The sequence below is a fragment of the Stenella coeruleoalba genome (assembly GCF_951394435.1).
Source record: "Stenella coeruleoalba genome assembly, chromosome: 12".
Taxonomy (NCBI): Eukaryota; Metazoa; Chordata; class Mammalia; order Artiodactyla; family Delphinidae; genus Stenella; species Stenella coeruleoalba.
Genome location: NC_137158.1, coordinates 60,578,502 through 60,598,367, shown reverse-complemented (window position 1 = coordinate 60,598,367; position 19,866 = coordinate 60,578,502). Strand labels below are relative to the sequence as shown.

Here is a 19,866-nt window from a genome sequence, read left to right as displayed (position 1 = left end):
TCTAAACTGTATTAAATTTTATGCTGTGATAGGAAGGTTCATAAGTACTCTAAATGGGCCTTGAAGGGCAAATTGGATGAAGTGGGCTTAATGGTATTTCTTTAGTGCAGAATGTTACATTAAGACCTTCCTGAAAACCCCTCTTTGAAATACACTGCCCCACCATCCTCATAATAATCTTGCATTTATCAGGCCTTGATTCTGTGGTGTAAAGAGTTACATTTCTTACCCCATATTACACATGACAACTTCTTTTGGCTAGAGACAAAAGTGATCTCAGGTATATTTAAAGCAAATGTATAATGAGAGTGATAATGTACAACAACTGATAAATATCATGCCCAACACATTTATTAGATGTCCTTACATATCTCTTGAAAGTACTAATGTTGGAATGGGTGATAAATTGACTTAAGGTTGAACACTAGTGTGAAAATTGAGAAGTCCTGGATAGAACTGGAGAGCAGGGAGCTTTGAAAGACTAGAGAAGAAAGGATGAATGAGAAATACAAATATACAGGACTTCCCTGGTGGCACAGTCGTTAAGAATACGCCTGCTAATGCAGGGGACACAGGTTCGAGCCCTGGTCCGGGAAGAACCCACATGCCGCAGAGCAGCTAAGCCCATGTGCCACAACTGCTGAGCTTGTGCTCTAGAGCCCTCAAGCCACAACTACTGAGCCCGCGTGCCACGACTACTGAAGCCAGCGTAACCAGAGCCCATGCTCCGCAACGAGAAACCACCACAATAAGAAGCCCACGCACCACAACGAAAAGTAGACCCACTCGCCGCAACTAAAGAAAGCCCGTGCGCAGCAACGAACCCAACACCGCCAAAACTAAATAAATAAATGTATATATTAAAAAAGGAAATACAAATATACGATGGAGTTTTCTAAAAATAAAGTAATAAGAAAAATATAAAACCTACAAAAGAGCTTGATAAAGTCAAAGGGATGCCTAAGGAGACAGAGTATCAGAAAGCTTCAGGTACCATCCTAAACTTGAGCGTTAGGCTTGCTCTCTACAAGCTATGGCTATCCGAATTTAGTAAAGCCACATGGTGGAAACTATCCTAAATCAACTGGCATAGTGGATATTGATTATAGCAAAACCCTTGATACAGTCTTTCAGGATAAATCTGTAGATGAAATAATGATCACAGACCATGTTTTATTTTTTCCCAAGACCTATCATATTGCCTGATATATAGAAGGCACTTAATAAATTGAAAGAATCAGGAATGTGACCTAAGGAATACAACACTAAATGGATTCATTGCTGGCTGGAATATATTTATCAATCAGCGCATTACTAACATCCCTATTGAACTCTAAATAGGGCAGAGACCATGTAATATTCTTTATCTTTGCATCCCAAGGCAGAGCAGAGAATGCACAATAAGTATTTTCAGATCAGCTGAACTTGGAGGGAGATGCTCAGTGGCTCATCACAGAACTCAAATGCTCAACGTTTTTATCTGTGATGTGAATGAATACCTTAGAGGTTTAAGCTAGTCAAATGTGCAGATGATACAACTTTTGGATGGTTATCATTACATAAAATGCTCAAATACTTTATTATCAATAGAGCATCTTAATACATATTAAATATAGCAGTTAATGGGGGTGGCAGCAATATTAATTGAGTAAAGTCAGAACCATTAGAAACAACTAGATCCAAAGGTAAATTTAGGGAAAACTGTGTTACCTACTCTCAAACAAGATTATTTTATTTTCCCCCCTCTGGATGCCATTTAAATAGGTAGTGAAAATTTGAAATAGAGTCTAATGTAAATATGTAATATATTTAATTATGTCTGATTTAAAATTTTGGGTGAGTTTGAAAAAAAGGTTTGAAAACTTGATCTGAAAGCATTTAAAGGAGCCATTTCATGACAGTGCCCAAAAAGTAATTTGGCAAAAATAACACTTATTGAGTGGTCACAAAAAACATGTGCTGAATGATCATCTAATTAAAAACAAAAATTGTTAAAATTACAGCATAAAATAGGTTGTGAATAGGCCCTTGGCTGGGAATGCACCAAATTAGAACACAGGGTCCATCTGGCAATCTCTGAACCTGAGCCAGGGCCATGAAAACCAAGAGACTCCGCCCTACATTTGGCGGCAGTTCTACTTCCTAAGCAAGAGGATCTCAGGAGGCCTCTGAATCTGTAGGGCGATGGGGACCAAGATGTGGGGACAGTGTTCCCGGGCCATGATTCAGCGAGGAGAGCCCATTTCACATCACACGAAGATCACAACAGTAAAGATGATGGCCCTAGCCTCCACATTTTTTTTTTGTTTAAACAGTTTCTTTCCTGCCATTTCCCACAAAATAAAAAGATGTATTCAGAGGTAAATTTCTATAGTAGAAATTTCTGACATATGCAGAAACGTGCACAGAGTTAGATTCTGACTGTGTAATTTTATCCTGTCTTCAGCAAGAAATTTGGAATTTTCTCCAAACTCATAATTTTTTGAGAACACTGTCATCTCACCATGACAGCAACTTGAAGGAGTAAAAAAATTTGAGGGAAGGAAAATTAAAACATTATTTTAAGAGACTAAGGATTGCTATGGAGCAGTCGGAGGAGTTTAGAAAAATAGTCCAGTGACTAGCATTTTGCCAGATCATTTGCCAAAATGTTGACATGAAAGTTCCCTGAAATCTTTGTCTTAGGTTTCCGAAAATTTCTCTGAGGAAATTGCTAAAAGAATAAACAATCAGTTCAATTGCATACAGTGAAGAATAAAGTCCACATCCAATGTGCATATTCTGTTTATAGCTGGGAAGAATTTAAATTACTTGCCTAGCACTCCTTTTTTCTTTTCAAGTATAAACTAACTCAAAAAATTAAGTAAAAATTGATGATCTAGCAACGTTTCTCTGGCTGCCATACAGTACGGGCAATGAGTTCTAGACTCCAATTTATAGGTTTGTCAGAAAGTTTGGTTATTTTCATCAATTTAGCTTTACATTTAACATTCCTCCACTTAATTGAAACCATGCGGACACATTTGGTTAGCATCCACATTCCTACAAAAGTAAAAAGGGTACTTTGTTTCAAATTCTGCACAGTTTACTAGTAAATTCTATTTTTCTTGCAGTAACAATTAAACACAGTTGGCACTTAATAGCGAAAGCCTCCTAATCCCTATTGTCAATGGGTACAACTCAGCTTTAGCAAATATCCAGTCAGGTGGAGGAAAAAGCATTATCCATAACTTTGTCTTAATAATTGAATAAATGATTTTCCAGGGACTAATCCCAGGGTTTCAAAGCATGGCCCTTGGAAAATTATAGCAGTTTTGAAGTTTATTTAACCCCCATTCTCTACTTCTTGCCCTCCTGGGATCCTGCACCAAAGTGCTAGCTGAAGGATGGGATCTGAAGGGTAAGCTAGTAAGTGCTACGCTTCTTTACTGACTGTTCTTTCTTTCTCAATCCCATTGTGGAAAATGACTCTGGATTGGTTTATGAAGCGAGTTTAGAGAGTAACAGGTTTCTAGGATTTGTACTTTCTCTGCTTTGGCAAAGTAATTCCAAAAAGCCCAAGATACAACAGCAGGATAACATGCATCACTAAAATAACAATATTTTGAGGTTGACTAACTAATGAAAAAATGATGTCCAACCGCCTTTCCCTGTTAGGAAATATGCAAAGAATAAGGAGAAAAAAAGAGAAGAAAGTATGAATTAAAATGACTCCTAATTGACAATGACAAGGTTGTAGCAGTTAGAATTACCCTCGGGTATTTACGGATGGGTCCACTGTTGCAGGCAGAGCTCTCCTTCTTTCAGCAAGTATTTGCTGAGCACCTACTATATACTACTCCCCTAGACGCTATTGCTACACGTTGCCACTTCTGTAGCCACAAAGAGATGGACATGACCTGCCCTCTCACATCTTACATTAGAGTCACCTCCACCCTCTCCCTCCTCTTTCTCTTCTTCCTCAGGCACCCATGTGACCAGGCACTGAGACCAGTGCATCTTTCTTGCCAGAGACAGGAGCAGGGAGGCCACACCTGATGTGAAGAAAGCCAATAAGACCTGAGTGGCTAAGCAAGTCAAGAGAGGTCCAGGGGGTCAAGAGAGGAAGGAGTCAGGGAGAGTGCCAACTGCAAGAGTGAGGACAGAAGACAGGCCACCTGTCAAGGTAACAGTCTTCACTAGTGAACCCACTGGCTGGCCTCCTGTTTCTGACTTGCTGGACTTCTCCCCTTTCCACAAAACCAGAGCTCTTCCGGTGTGTGAATACAATCCTGTCACCCTTCCTTAAAATATGTGATTTCCTATTCATTGTCCCAAAGATAAAATAAAAATCCATGGCTTACAACGCCTTTATGACCAGAGCCTTTCCCGTTGCTTCCACCCTTGTACTCAGTACTGCAGCCGTTCTGAACTTCTCTCCCTTAACTTCTGTGCCTTTGCCCACAATGTTCCCTCTGAGAAGAATAATCTTCTACTCCATTCTGTTCTCTCCATCTCCTTGCCTACAGGAACTAGAATTTCACATCTTGGTTTAAATGTTACTTCTTCTAGATGACCTTCCCTGACCCTCCAAATCAGAGTTTCTCAGACAGCAGACCTGCAGTGGTTGTATAAAATATTTCTGTGTCCACTCCATGTTAACTGAATCAAACTCTCTGGGCTGGGGTCCAAGAAACCACATTTTTAGCAAGCATTCCACTTATTCTAGTGCATATTAATGTTTCAGGACCAATGATTTAGACTCTGGGATGATATAAATAATAATAAACAACCCACACAGCACAATTAATTCTCCACCAATCAAAATGGACATACTGGGCTTCCCTGGTGGCGCAGTGGTTGAGAGTCCGCCTGCCGATGCAGGGGACACGGGTTCCTGCCCCAGTCCGCGAAGATCCCACATGCCGCGGAGCGGCTGGGCCCGTGAGCCATGGCCGCTGAGCCTGCACGTCCAGAGCCTGTGCTCCGCAACGGGAGAGGTCCGCGTACCGCAAAAAAAAAAAAAAAAAATGGACGTACTGGCCAATCAGGACAGATGCCATGACCAGTCAAAGTGGACTCTGGCTATCAGACTCTCATATGTACTAGTCTGTAGCAACAATAATCGGCTGGCCCATGCTCTGTTTCACTGCACCCCACCTTTCCTCTGGGCTGGAATATATTAGCTGATACTTACCGAGTACTTCCTTTGTGCCAGGTATTGTTCTAAGCACTTTTCTTACATCATTTCAATTAACTTTCAAGATAATCCTATAAATTAGGTGCTATTATTATTTTCTTTCTTTAGAAACTGTTTATTTTCCATCAACCTGTTTCCATTTTGAGTTTGTGGAAGAGCAGCTTAAGACCACTCAGCGGTTGTTCCTGCCCATTCAGTGGCCTGAGCAGTGGTGGGCTGAGCACTGCAGTCTCCAGTGGGAACTGCAGAATAGGCCCAGAGGGCACCTGCACACCTTCGGACCCGTCCACCGCCTCAGGCTGAGGAGCGGTGAACTTAGGAGCTGGAGCAGCCCATTCACCCTGAAATTCCTCCTTGGTCACAGCCTTCTCAGCTGCCACCTGCTCTTCCTTTTCAACCTCTTCAGGATCTCTGTAGAAGGAGACATCAGGCATGACCTCCCATGGGTGTTCACGGGAGATGGTGCCACACGCATGCACAGAACCTCCCGGGCAAGCATCCACCACATCAGACCCAATGAGTGAGCTCCCTTGTTGTTGCACAGGATGGCAATGTCCACATAACACAGAGGAGAGTCTGTGTTACACAGAGCAATGGTAGGCAGGTTAACGTAAGAGGCCTCTGTGAGAGGCTGGTGGGCAGCCCTGGGATCAGTAACCACTGGAAGTCTTGGCTCCCGGAAGGCTGCCTGGATCTGGTTAGTGAAGGTTCCAGGAGTGAAGGAGCCAGCAATAGAAGTGGCTCCAGTGACAGCAGCAAACTTCAGCCCAGCTCGCTGGCCAGTATTCCTGGAGGATACGACACTGACATCAGCTGGGTTTTCAATGGCAACAGTGGCACGAGCTGCCAACAGAAGCTTCTCCCAGGTCCTCTTCAGATTTATGATGTAGATGCCATCACTTTTCCTTTTGTAGATGTACTGTTCCATTTGGGAGTCAAGGTTGGTGCCACCTAAGTAGGTTCCTGCTGCAAGGAATGAGGACATCCTGCTGCTTCATTTTCAGGACATCAAGGGCTCTGGACATTGTGAGAGCTTCCCTTTAAGTTACAATGAGAATGCAGAACAAGCCATGTGGACCCCTGTCTGGGTAGTGTGGAAAGGCGGTGCTATTATTATTTTCATTTACAGATAGCAAAACTGAGACACAGAGATGTTAAGTTACCTGGCCAACATTACACAGCCAGTAAGTGGCAGAGCTAGAGTTCAAATGCAGTCTGGCTCCAGAGCCCTAACCTACACTGCACCTGTCATGGTATGTATGAGGCTTTATTTTATTGTCAGTCTGGTTATTTGACTTTCTCACTACCCTGTGTTCTCCATGGGGGTAAACCTGATACATAATAGGCTGTCAATAAAAAGTTGGAGAATAAATGAGATCATGCTAATTTAGTTCAGGATCAAGAAGAGGGGACAGTAGAAGCCTGACCAATTGCTTACATTATCTCCTAGGGTTTTGAGGCTTGCTTTTAAAGAACTTCAAGGACAAGAAGTTTGGGAGCTTGCAGGAATTATGGTGTGGCAACCATCTGAGGCCACTGAAATCCATGCACCTAGAAAGCCCCGGCCATAGAATTGGTTTTCCTGCTCCAAACATTTTCAACCAAAGTGATGAATATAAAACTGACATGCATACTCTTGGCAAGTAAAATCATGTCAGAAAGATTAGAACCAACAGAGAGGTGACAGGCCTCAATATTCCATGGAGTTAATTTCTTAGAAAAACCTTTTCAGAATGCCTGTTAGTGGAGCCAGCTGGAGCCCAAAGCCTCAGTAATGAAACTAGCTGTGTCATGCAGATTCATCACACAAAACCAAGACACTGAGTTGCTTTCTCCAAATGTATAAAGTCGGTTTCTTCTCCCAGGGTGGAGCACTATGATGGTCACTCCCCAAAACCCAGATTATTTTTTTTTTAATTTTTATTGGAGTATAGCTAATTTACAATGTCATGTTAGTTTCTGCTGTAGAGAAAAGTGAATCAGTTATACATATACATATAACCACTCTTTTTTAGATTCTTTTCCCATATAGGTCATCACAGAGGTTTAGGAAATTTACCTGTCTAGCAGAAATGCAGTTTGGCTTGGAGAGTAGCAAAACTGGAGTCAGGGAAGCCATTGAGGAGAAATCCAGGTAGGGTGACAAAGGCCTAGGGAAGGTAAGATGGGTAAGAGGATGAAGCGAGGTAGCACTTTTTTTGTGTTGCAGCAGTTTTGAAAGAAAGGTTCAACACAGGACCTCAGTTACGAATAATTGGGGAGGGGGCATACATACCCTTCTTACCTTCCCTAATTCAACGTGTAATGAGAATAAAACCGTTCTCTTAGTGGCCTCTTGCTACCTTAAAATTATTCAGGTATTTGAGGAAAATACGGCAGTATTTCTTGACTGTAATTCTTCTAATAAAAATCAGCATCTTGGCATCCATGTCAAGGGAGAAATCCAGAAATCAGTGTACAGAAGAATTATCTGGTAGACTTCTGGGGTTGCAGTGAGACATGGAAGGAGAGGAACTAACCATGGACCAGAATGAGGAGTTTTGACAATGTTCAGAAGTTATTGTATGTTCTTCCAGCTACCCAGGGAAGCCACATTCCTTCCTACCCATCCAAATACCTCATGGTTCCCACATTGTTATCCAAGTCACAAAACTTTGGGATTAGGTCCTGTTCTCTTTTTTTTTTTGTCCAAGCTCAGTTTCCAAAAGAAATGCTTGAAGGATCCAGCTCTGCCTCTAACACTGAGTACCCCTCACCTTAATCCTGGACAGCTCCCATCTTAGTCCTCTGAGTTTCCATTGTTTTCCATGGCTGGAGGGGACCTGGACTACTATATTATCTTGTCCCTGTTTGGATTTGGTCTCATAACTGGCCCTCTCCCAGAGTGGGGAAACAATTAGGAAGAGAGGAGATTTGGGGACATAAGAGTTAAAAGATTCACTTCCTTAATGTCACTTTGACCTGAGAGTCTATTAGCTCCCGGCTAATGGCCCATTTCTGAGCCTCCCTTACCCACTACCGCTGCCCACCCCTAATCCTCACTGTTGCTTGCACCAAGCTTTGGTGCCTGTGCCACCCAGAACTGGGATCTAAGGCAATGATGGAAAGGAGCAAAGCTGATCTAAATAGAGAACTTGAATGTTAGGAATAAACAAAATTCGTACATTACACTGGCATAAGCAAGTATCAAAACTATAGAAGTTTGTTTGTTTTTTTTTTTTTGGTTTTGGTTTTGGTTTTGGTTTTACGAATGGGTTGCATTGCTTTCAGAAGTAGGAAGAGAGAAAGTGTTGAGTTCTAAGTGGAAAATTCCAGTTGGATGAAAAGACTAGGGAAGACTTGTAAGTAACACGGTGACTACCTAGAAAGATTCATTTCGATAGCTGCAAGATTTTTAGTCTGATGCTAAAGCACACATTTCTATTATAATCCTGTTCACTGCTTTTAATGAGCTACTTGTTCATAGAGCAAAGATTAACTGACATCTAGCCCATGTTTGAGTTGCCACAGATCTTTTATCCCCTGATCTAAATAAAAATTTTCACTCTGTTACCTAATGAATCAGAGAAACTAAAAACTGGTAGGAGGGACAATCAACAATAATTCCAAATGCCACTCTAGCCCTCTGGTGATTGGCCTTTCCTGCAATGTCCTCTACCACCCAGAGCTCACACCTCAAGATCATCTCTGGCCTACACTTCAGTATTTGGTTAGCCCTTTCCAGAAGGCAATTCTGTTTCACATATACATTTAATACAGATATGCCTTTTAAAAAGCAAATTATTATAATGAAAAACATATACACACTTAAGGAGTTCTTATGTGACTCAAGTTTTATCTACTTAGTGTTACTGACACTGAAAAACCACTCGACTTTGGGGATTTTTTCGTTTACAAGGTCATTAGGCAAGTTCAGTGGAAATACAGCCTATTTGTACAGTGGGGCACATTTGAAGATCCTTATAATTTGTCAATAATTAGACTCCTCCAAAGAAATATTTTACATTTCTTAAGGACTTGACTCCCCCAAATCTTCTGATTATATTACCTACTATAAGAATAAAATCTGGGCAGTTTATCATTGTCAATAGGTTTTTCCCAGGAGAATAATTTTTCTGAAAAATAATATCACCCATTTACGTTGGTAACTTGGTTCTATACCAGATGAATTAGAATTTCTAATTTCTAAATTATCCATGTTAGGTAGAGATACAATTAAGAAAGTTTTTGTCAATTTGAAAACTCTGGGATGAGGGAAGAGGTTAGAATAAAAGTTAAGACCATTTAAAACCTAAAATAAATGTCTAATTAATTTATGAAAAAGTATGCAGTACACATTATTGCCACAGCCAGTCAGTATGAATACTTAAATGGCAGTTTCTCCAAACTATTATCTTCTGTATTTTTATTTGTGTTTTTGGCCACTTCACTCTCTACAATCAGGAAATCAGTTATAATGTTTAAAAGGATCATACAAAATACATTTCAAAGTTTACTATCTTAAAAATATGACTCCCTTCGGGGAGTTGAATATGGCTTTCTTGGATTCTTGCCTTTATTGATATTTCCTAAGGGCTACATCCATGAGTGAGGTCTTGGAAATCGGGTAACCAACCCATTTTTCATGACACAGTGTAACTCCCTTAGCAACGTGGTGCTAAAACCGGGAAAGTGACATTTCCTCCATAGTCTTTGGCTGTAGCTATGAGTTTCCTTTCGAAGAGACCACAAAGCAGGACCCAGCCAGTTTAATAATCCTGATAGAACCAGCATGAGTGAAAGTTATAAGCACAGACGGAGAAGCTTGGGAAAAGTAAAACGGTAGGGAAGGCAGTCAGCACATGGAGGCAAAGACCATCAGTCACCAGCATCAATTTTCCACTGGTTTATAAACCAGGATATTGGGGAGAGTGGGATTTGAGAATAGGAGCTGGGAGGAGAGTCGTTTTTAATATACTGTTTTTCCTTTCGGTTCTTCCTTTTAATCCTGTGGTGTTGAAAGCACAGCTTTCTCAAAGACAATCTGACCTATAGTCAACATTATAAATCACTCTCTAACCTCATAAACTGAGGGTCTGCAATGAAGATCTGTAATCAACACTGTAACTCATTCTTCTAACCACATAAGTTAAAAAAAACAGACCCTCTAACATCCTTATGGTCAATTCTAGAAAACAAATACAAAGATAAGGTAGGTGTTTTTTTTTTTTCTCGGAAAACTTTTTATGCATCAACACTACTTGAAGCTATTACTTGTTAGTTCAGGGCTTAATATATTGAACATGGATCCCCACCAACACTTTCTGAAATCAATAAATGTAGGGTACACAGTAATGAGAATACTGTGAACAGCACGGTTAACTATTGGATTACCCCTCAAAATCTAAAACAGAATGAAAATCCTGCTTTTAAAATTCCAATTAATGTAATCAGAGTTTTTCCAGTTAATCTGGAACTATTCCTGGATGTAGCATCATATCAACCTACCAACGTACTAGTAAATTGGCTAATTTCTGCCTACCGCTTATACCAACAAGCATGAATCTGTAGGATAGGATGTAAAAAACTCTAAGATACAGAGCAGCCCAAGCAAGGTGCCAGGCAAGTGCCAAAGACAACAGCTCCGAGTAAGAACATAAATAAGAAAATATATAACAGGACTGTGAAGTAACAGTATGGTTCCAGAGGTAGGAAACTTTTAGTGTCATTCTATTCTATGTGGATCAGAACAACACTAAATGCCTGGATCTGGGTGTTACATCTTTAAATAGACAATACAAAATAAGTGTCTACTGGAGACCAATCAGTTTAGAAACCATTAGCTATGAAGAAAAGTTACACGAACTAATTTTCGTGACAACTTGGCAAAGAAAAGATGGTGATAGACTATGGTGATATATATCAAAAATTGGAAGAGTAGACCAGTCTCTGTAACTTCAGAGAACGCAACCGAGCAGTTTTGCTAATATATTTTACTCCACATAGAGCAAAAACGAAGTGGTAAAAAATAAATAGAGGTGGCTGAGTATTACTACTTCGAGCATCCAAGCAGAGATCGTGTGATCATGTGCCAAGGGGGATGATGAAGAAATTCTTAACTTTTCACCCAGCACTGTGATTTCGTAGATCTCAATGCATGATCCTTTGCCAAACATAACTTTTTATTTAAAATTTTTAGAGATTAAAAAGCCAGAAATCACTTAAAAGTTTAAATCCAGCCTATGACAAGATGCATATCCATCCTTTAATATTCATTAAGTTTATTCTGGGCTTATGATACAGTTCACTGCACATTAGATACTGTTACAACTTATACACTTAAGATAAAATAATAAGGAAAGGCAATAGAGTCAACAGCACTTATATTTTGAAACATGTTGATAACAGCTTAGTAACAATACTTCCTAGCAGGTGGAGACTGTATTGCATGCAGTGTAAAATGAGAAAAAATTTTAAACAGTGGCACAGAATTTGAAGTTGGCAAGACTGATGCTATCACTAACATTGCATAGGAGATTTCCATATGCTATTTCTGCATATAAAAAAGGGTCACAAATTTGCTTAGATTGGACCACACACACAGAGGGATAATTCAAATTCCCTTGCTCTTTATAATCTCTTCTCCATGTCACTAATTAATCCACTTAGTCAACATTTATCTAAACATATGTATGCCCTCACTATCGAAGGGCATCATTTAAATCCATCTCCTTGGACTCCACATGCTTTAAAAGCATTAATGTCCTACTACATCAGGCCGTAATTTTAATAATATTTTCCACTGTATTTAAGGAATTACTTGGTGGGAATGGATTAGAAGTTTCAAAATTAGCATGTTCTTTTTGCATAACTTATTTGCAAAAGCCCCTCTGTCTTGTACTGGTGATTACATTCCCTGCACGTTAGTGAGCGCTCCCAGAGCTGGATGCATGCTGAGGACAACAGCAATCATTAATGTTTATGATCTACATAGCATTCCGTGTTTGTCTCTCATCCTTTTCCCTTGATAATTTTTCTTCATAGCGCTTAGCAACCCTGACCACAGATCTGTATCCCTTACCCAAAACCTTTGGGACCATCTATGCTTCCAAATTTAATTGTTTTAGAATTTTTAGGAAGGCTTTATGGCATACTCCCATCAAGTTTTGTGACAGCTCCTCATAAGCAAACATTAACATTTCTTCAATGCAGTTCACGGGAATTCATACCAAGAGGGATAAACAAAGACTACAAATAGCTTCATCTTTCCCCAGGTCACGTTCTGCTGCCAGAGAAGTTCAAGTCAGGTCAGGTTTTGCTGCCAACTGAGTTAGGAAATACCTTTCAGTTTGAAGAGCTTTTTGAATTTCAGAATTGCAGATAAAAGATTGTGGACTTGTAAATATTTATCCTTTGTCTATTTTCTGTCCAGATTTAAGAGCTGTGGAGACCTGAATATTTTGTTTATCTTCTTTGTTGTGTTTCCAAAGTCCAGAATAATGACAGACACAAAATCTCAGTAAACAGTTGTTGAATGAATGAATGAATGAATGAATGAGATGGTCTGGCACTAGAGCTCTGCCTAATGGAAGAACTCTATAATGTCTACCAGATCATCTCTTAGGGATTTTAAATAGTAATACACGGAGTGGGATACAGGCCGTGAACTATGCAGAACCTGAGAAACAAGACAAAACAAAATGAAACTACCAATGGAAAGGAAAGGCATTAAGCAAAAGCAGTTAGGCAAGAAAAGATGTAAGCAGAAGCCATGAGGTAGAAAGAGAGAAGGTCCTTCTTTAGTCAGAAGTATTAGAAATAACAGAGATAGTGGAAAAGATGCCAGAGTCCACACAATAGATTCTAAGACTTGGTATCAGTGACACCACACAAAATGTCCATTAACTAAATCGTTGTTTGACTTTGTTTCTTGCAACTTGAAACACCACCTTAGATGAACTATATAACTTCTCTGAGCCTAAATCTTTACCTATTAAATGACGAGTTTGGAGAGAGGATGCCAAAATTTCCTTCCAAACAAAATAATTGTGTACAGCGGTGGTTCTCAAACATTAGTATACAGAATCACTTGGAGGGATTGTTTAAACTCAGATCACTAGACTCCACCCCCAGAGGTTTTTTGTTTGTTTGTTTTCTTTGGCTGCGCTGCACAGCTTGTGGGATCTTAGTTCCCCCACCGGGGATCGAACCAGGCCCCGGCAGCAAAAGCACCGAGTCCTAACCACTGGACTGCCAGGGAATTCCCCAGGGTTTTTGCTGTAAGATGATTTGGGTGGTGCTTGAGAATTTGCCTTCCTCAGATGAAGGTGATGCTAATACACTGGTTCAGGGACCACAGTTTTGAGGGCTGCTGGTCTACTACACAAGCAGCATTTATTTTACAAAACACATGTAAGCCATTATCCAAATTCTGGTGCCCTCTGCAAATTGTTTGAGTTTGTCCATCTACAAAGCTATGTGCAAGCTTCCCATCCACTCTTGATATTCAATTTGATTTGCAGCCCTGAAATGCGAAAAACAATGACAGAATTTCTTTTCATCGTGACAGCTATTTAACCATAAAGTTAACGTTTTTGAAGTTAAATGAAACTGATGTTTAATACTGTCTCACAGACACCCAGAGACAGGCTTGAAAGAAGAGAAATTTCAGTATTTTTATTCCCTTTGGACCTACTTGTGGCAGCTGCTTATTTTCTGGCATTCAGAAATTTTTAACTTCAAATGACACGGCACGGCCAATCTATGTCCGAGTTTAAGGCACAAAGTTGCTCACTTCCCTAGCAAGTTTTTATGAACTGAAAACTTTACAGAATAATTCTGATTACTCTTACCAGTGCAACAAAGAAGCTACACAGCTTGGTGGGTTTTTTTTGGTCAGATCAAAATTATCATTAGAAAAACGGATTTCCAGTGGGGCAGGTTCAAAAGTAAAGTCTCAGAAAATCTAGAGCCACCAAATTAATAGAGTGACTTCTTCGGGCATAATTATACTTCAAAGAAAGTAAATGCTATTACTCGCTTGCAAAGACAAGAAAATAGGTACAGACCGCTGTAAGTGCTCCACAGCTCACTAGAAAACATCTTGGAAAAATCTTTTATTACCAAATGACACCTTGGCAAAGCTATCCACCCTGCTGTCCTGGGGGAGGAAAATGGTGGTGGGGGCAGAGATAACCTGGGGCAGTGTTGTAGCTGACTGATCCATGCACGATTATCACGTACAAATATGGGTGTGACAAAGCATGTAAAAGGCACTCAAAGTGCACGTGTGGGTCACCTGACGCTCTTCCAGAAATGAACAATGGATCCCTGAAGACTGAACTATGCATGGTACCACAGTCAGGAAAAAGAAGATGGAAAAGGAAGGATTAAAAGGTTGACAATGATTTTTTTTTTCTGAAGCCAGTTTATTTTTCTTTGAGCTAAAAGTGTTCTGCCTCAAGGCTGGCATAAAGCAGCCTTTCCAGGAAGCCACATTTATCACACCAAAGAAAAGCACCACGAAGGAGACAGCATGATAAATACCTGGTTTGGGGATCCCAGGATAGTGTGTCCAGAAATGAGGATAAGAATTTATCTCCTTGAAGCCTGGGCTCTAGCTCAAATAATATTCTCAGCAAAATTTGCTTCAAAATACCCAAATCTACTCATTGGTTTAAGACATTAGATATATTAATTACATGATGCTTCATCATATTCTAAAAAAGGTTTATAGAGTTGTCCTCTGATCTAAGACACACATGCAAGTTATTTGTTATGGTGACTGCTTGCTTTGCAGAGTCTCTGCCCTTGATCCAGTCCTATAGATCAATGTCAGGCCAAGTGAGATCTCCAGAAAGGGACAGCATGAACCCTCTCACCAAGGTTAGGCTTTTGAAGCTAAAAGTTGGTCCCTGACTCTGGGATCAGGCTGACTTGGGTTTGAATTTTATCTCCAAACTGAAAGTTGTATGACCTTAAGTGACTTAACCTCTGGAAGTCTCAATTCCCTCCAGCGTAAAAGGAGGCTAATTATAAATCATGCCTCAAAGGATGTTTGTGAGTGAAAGTGAGGTATGATAATATACACACGTGTTTATGTCTGGCACACAGTAAGTGTTCAATACATATCAGTTACTATTACTATTATTAATACCACTGTTTTTATAATAGAACTTCTCTCAATGACCTTCCATTAACTGATTTGCCAGATTAATTCACCATACTATCCATTCCTCCTGTTAAGCATAAAGACTGATGTCCACAGCACTCTGAATGCTCTCGACAGCAACCTACATCTCGGAAACCTGTACACTGAGTTTTATGCTTAACAAAAGCCACATAAACTTATTGCCAAACTTGATTGTGACCATTGTAATAGTTATTGGAATTTTGTAATTTAATAAATATTATGTAAACTTATAAAGCCTAAGAGCAAAAACAAAGAGTTGTTATCTCTGTGGAAGCTAAGTGAAATGCTTTGGAAAGATAAGTAGAAAAACAATTTCTGCCAAATGAAGTGACAAAACTACAGAAGGTTAGGGGAAAAGATCACAATAATCTAGAAAGTACTGCACGTAGATTGCCTCATATGTATATTTAAGATCATTCTACATTTTAAAGAAATACAAGTGGAAATTGTAAAGAAGGCATTTTGGATGTTGCTTATGAAAGATACTGGAGAGCTCTAATCAGCAGACCAGTATGTCAAGAAAACACTCTGGCCCTACATCAAAAGATGACAATGGAATGTCCGTACATATTTTTTAAGTTAAAATGTTTGGTGTATGAATATATCATTCCCCCCCCTACCCAGTTGCTATTTTTGAAAGCAAACAATACAACACCAAGAGTGAACTCTAAGGTAAACTATGGACTTTGGGTGATGATGATGTGTCACTATAGGTTCATCAATTAATTGTAACAAATGCATCACTCTGGTGAGGGATGCTGAAAGCGGGGGATGCGATGCATGTGTGTGGGCAGGGAGTATATGGGATATTTATGTCCCTTCCTCTCAGTTTTGCTGTGTACCTAAAACTACTCTTAAAAAAATAAAAGTCTTAAAAAAAAAAGAAAAACGAAAAGTAAATGACCATTGCTGGTCCCAACTGACTTAGATATATCATTATTCAAGTACCCTTACTCACTAAGCCGCTTTTCAGAGTTCTAAATTTAAATACATTAGGGAAAGGGAACTACTTCAGCAAGTAGGTAGGGACTTGTTTTTGTGATTTACCCACACCATATTCAGTCACACAAAATAGCATTTCCTGTAATACATGAGATCCAGGCCAAGAAGTGCTGCCCTGAGGTAGCAAAAGAGGGGCATTTGGAATAGAAGTTTACAAGCGCTGCTCTACTAACTGGCATCCTCAAAACTGTCAGGAGAGCTTTCTAAAAGCACAGATTCCTAAGACCCATGTCCAGTATTTGGAAATCGTAGGTCTGGGGTAGGACCCAGGAAACTGTGGGGTTTTTTTAAGTTTCCTAGATGCTTCTGATGGGTAACCAGGTTTGAGAAAGATTGATGTTGAGCAGTGCTGTCTAACCTAAATATAATGCAAGCCACATTTTCTGGTAGCTACATTTTCCAAAGGATTTTCTAGTAGCCTCATTTAAAAAAGAAAACTTAAGACATTTTATTTAAATCAATAAGCTCAAAATAATTCAACATGTAATCAACATAAAAATTATTAATAAGATATTTTACGTCCTTTTTATTTGTACTAAGTCTTTGAAACCCAGTGTGTGTTTTACACTCAGTGCATCTCAGTTTGGACCAGCCCCACTGCCAGTGCTCAACAGCCACCTAGGGCTACCGGCAGCCACACTGGGAAGAACAGATCCGGGGTGTAAAGCAGTATTCATCTTAGCGATGTACGCTGTCTTGGTGATGGTACTATACTTTGATGGTTCACAACTACTAAGTGATGGAGGAAAGAAGGTGATTAGAAAAGTCAAAAAGGAGAATGAAACAGCATGAAAAATGAAGGATGAATATGACACTTAACTCTTTAACTGGGAGGGTTTTGTACTGTAAGTGAAGGAAGCACACATAAATATTCAAGGAAAAACAAATAAAACTGATGTCTGTGTACGCAAGAAGGGGAAAAGCTGGACAATTCAATTAGACAAGAGTAAAAACTGTCTCCCACACAACTCCAGTTTTTAAGTCCAAAAATAGAATTCCTACGGAACTCATGTTCACCTTTCAGAAACCTGTGCGACAGTAGAGTATGGAATAAATACCTTTATGGAAAAAGTAAACTGCCCAGCATAAAAGTAACTTATAGAAGCATTTCCAAATGTTTTAAGCTGTGCACACACTTTTTCATCTATCACGCTATAATGTTAGTGAAAACACATTTTGGAGGCTGAAATCATAAATCTGAACAAAGAGCTTAACATAGAACTGATGCACATTATCCTTTGGGAATTTAACTAATTTTTTTTTTTTTTTTTTAAGATTTCAACAGTAAAGTATTCTAACCAGGACTATCACAGCCAAAAATGCTGTAAATCAAACAAAACATTTGTGAAGGAAAGCTCCTTAATTCCTCACCAAACACTTGTATCAATGAAAAAACAATCAGAATAGAACAAATTCCGTGTCAGAGGTTAATGGGGACGTGTGAGGTATCATATTGCAGACTTTTATTATACACTATGTAAAAAATCTATGGGAGCCAAGTGTTTCTTCTGAAGCCTACAACTGCACTCAATTTACGTATGAATTTAACATATGAAATACATTTTTTCATTTTCCTCTTACCTAGTGACTTCAGATGGCTCAAAATCAGCTTTTGGAGCAACCACAGAGGCAATGATAAAGTTCTAACAATTCAATTTAAAACTGAATTCTTTAACATGCCAATTCAAAAATACATAAAATGATGTTCTTGATCCTCCATTTGGAGACACATCTTTTACTCGTTCATCCAATAGAGGCATTGGATTTTCACTGCTCTGCCATCTATACTTTTGCTCAGGTTAGAAGTGGCCAAGGAAACTCAGGATCCAAATTATAAATAAGCAGTAACTTGACAACATGAGCATCTAGTTTGTATATTTATACACCTAAGTCACAATGGCTGTATTATTAACGATTAACAAATGAATAGATTTTTCTGTAACTTCTTTAGGGATAGATCCAAAAGGTGTTTGAAATCACAGCAATTAACTTTTAGCTAAGAAAACAGATATGTATCTCAATGTATCTCTTGGATAGGTTAAATTATTGACTATTAATTGACTATTTTCAATTAACAGATTCAATCAAGACAGCAGTTAAATAAGAAAAACATTACACTGATAACAAGTGTTAATTTATTAATATGCTGTAGTTTATGCTCATTTTTCAGTAGATTTTTATTCATTCAACTAGTGCTTGCATTTTTAATATGCAAAGCCCTTTGTTAGGTGCTGTACTAAGTTAAAATTATAATAAAGAACAATTTGTTCTTTTTAATTTAAAAAAAATTTTTGTACTTATTTATGGCATGCGAAATCTCAGTTCCCCAACCAGGGATTGAACCCGTGCCCCCTGCAGTGGAAGCCAAGAGTCTTAAATCACTGGACCACCAGGAAAGTTCCATAATAAAGAACCATTTGTTCTTTATGTCCAGTCTATGAGCACTGTGCATACTCGCAAATACAAACACAAGACCAACACACACATATTTGAAAAACTATACCTACTGATCCCCTAAGTGCCCAGCCTGCTGCTGTCCCTATCACAGGTGAATATGAGATTTTCTCCTGAATTTCCCTCTAACTTTGTAGAACTGATATAAAATTGCTTCCCAAGTTCTGCAGCATCTCAGGTTTTTTTTTTTTTTTTTTCCCTTCTGTTTATTTTAGGTTCCTCTGGCCATGTAAGTGCCTCTCATTTATCCTCCGCAGATGGCTTCTCCTTTAGAGCTATTCTGACACAGGTGAACTGGTGGTGGCCTGTTTGTTACTCCTATTTACAAATCAATATCATGCAATCATAGGACATGCTAAATAAATGTAACAATGAAGGAGATATTAAGGTTGGACAGCGTAGATGCCAAAGAACTAGAAAAAGTGAGTTATTATCACCTTTCTGTGAACATTTGACTGGCTGGAGCTTGATATTGAGAAAAAGGCAACATCGGTCTATCAACTTCTCCAAAATGTATCCTAATTCCTGTTCCTACCTTTGTGATGATCAGCATGGATTTGGACCATGTGACATCTGGCTGCTCTATTTTCTATGTGAAGGGGTAAGAGATGACCACATGTTGACTGTATCTTGAAGGTAAAAACAGGATACTCTGACAGAACCGAATGTGGAGTATACAGGAGAGAGAGGAGGCAAGCTTGACTCCCAAGCTTTTATCTTGAGCAATTAAGAGGATAAAGTTGTGATTTCCTGCAATGGGGAGGAATCAGGAGCAGAGTAAGTTTTTTGAGGAAATATCAGAAGTTTGATTAAAGAAGCCTGTTACATATTCAAGTAGAGATGTCAAGTGAGCAGTTGGGTAAATGCTTTTGGAGTTCAAGGGAAAGGTCTGTGACTGAGATATAAATTGGAAGCCCTCCACATCTATATGGATGAGACCACCAAGAGAGTGGGTGGATAAGAAGAGATCCAGGGAATGAAAGCTGAGTTCTCCAAGACTGGGTCAGAGACAGGATGAAGAATTAGTAATGCAGACCAAGAAGGAAGAGCCAATGAAGTA

General features: G+C 39.3%; 2 pseudogenes across 2 annotated transcripts in view; both read right to left on the bottom strand.

The window, feature by feature from the left end:
• The window catches only part of LOC307195650 (ADP-ribosylhydrolase ARH3-like), a 103,222-nt pseudogene that overhangs the window by 69,421 nt on the left and 13,935 nt on the right, over positions 1 to 19,866 (bottom strand). The window lies entirely within an intron of this gene.
• On the bottom strand, positions 1,229 to 8,167 carry LOC307195382 (small ribosomal subunit protein uS2-like; annotated as a pseudogene). The gene has a single exon. The product of its transcript is annotated as a small ribosomal subunit protein uS2-like (transcript).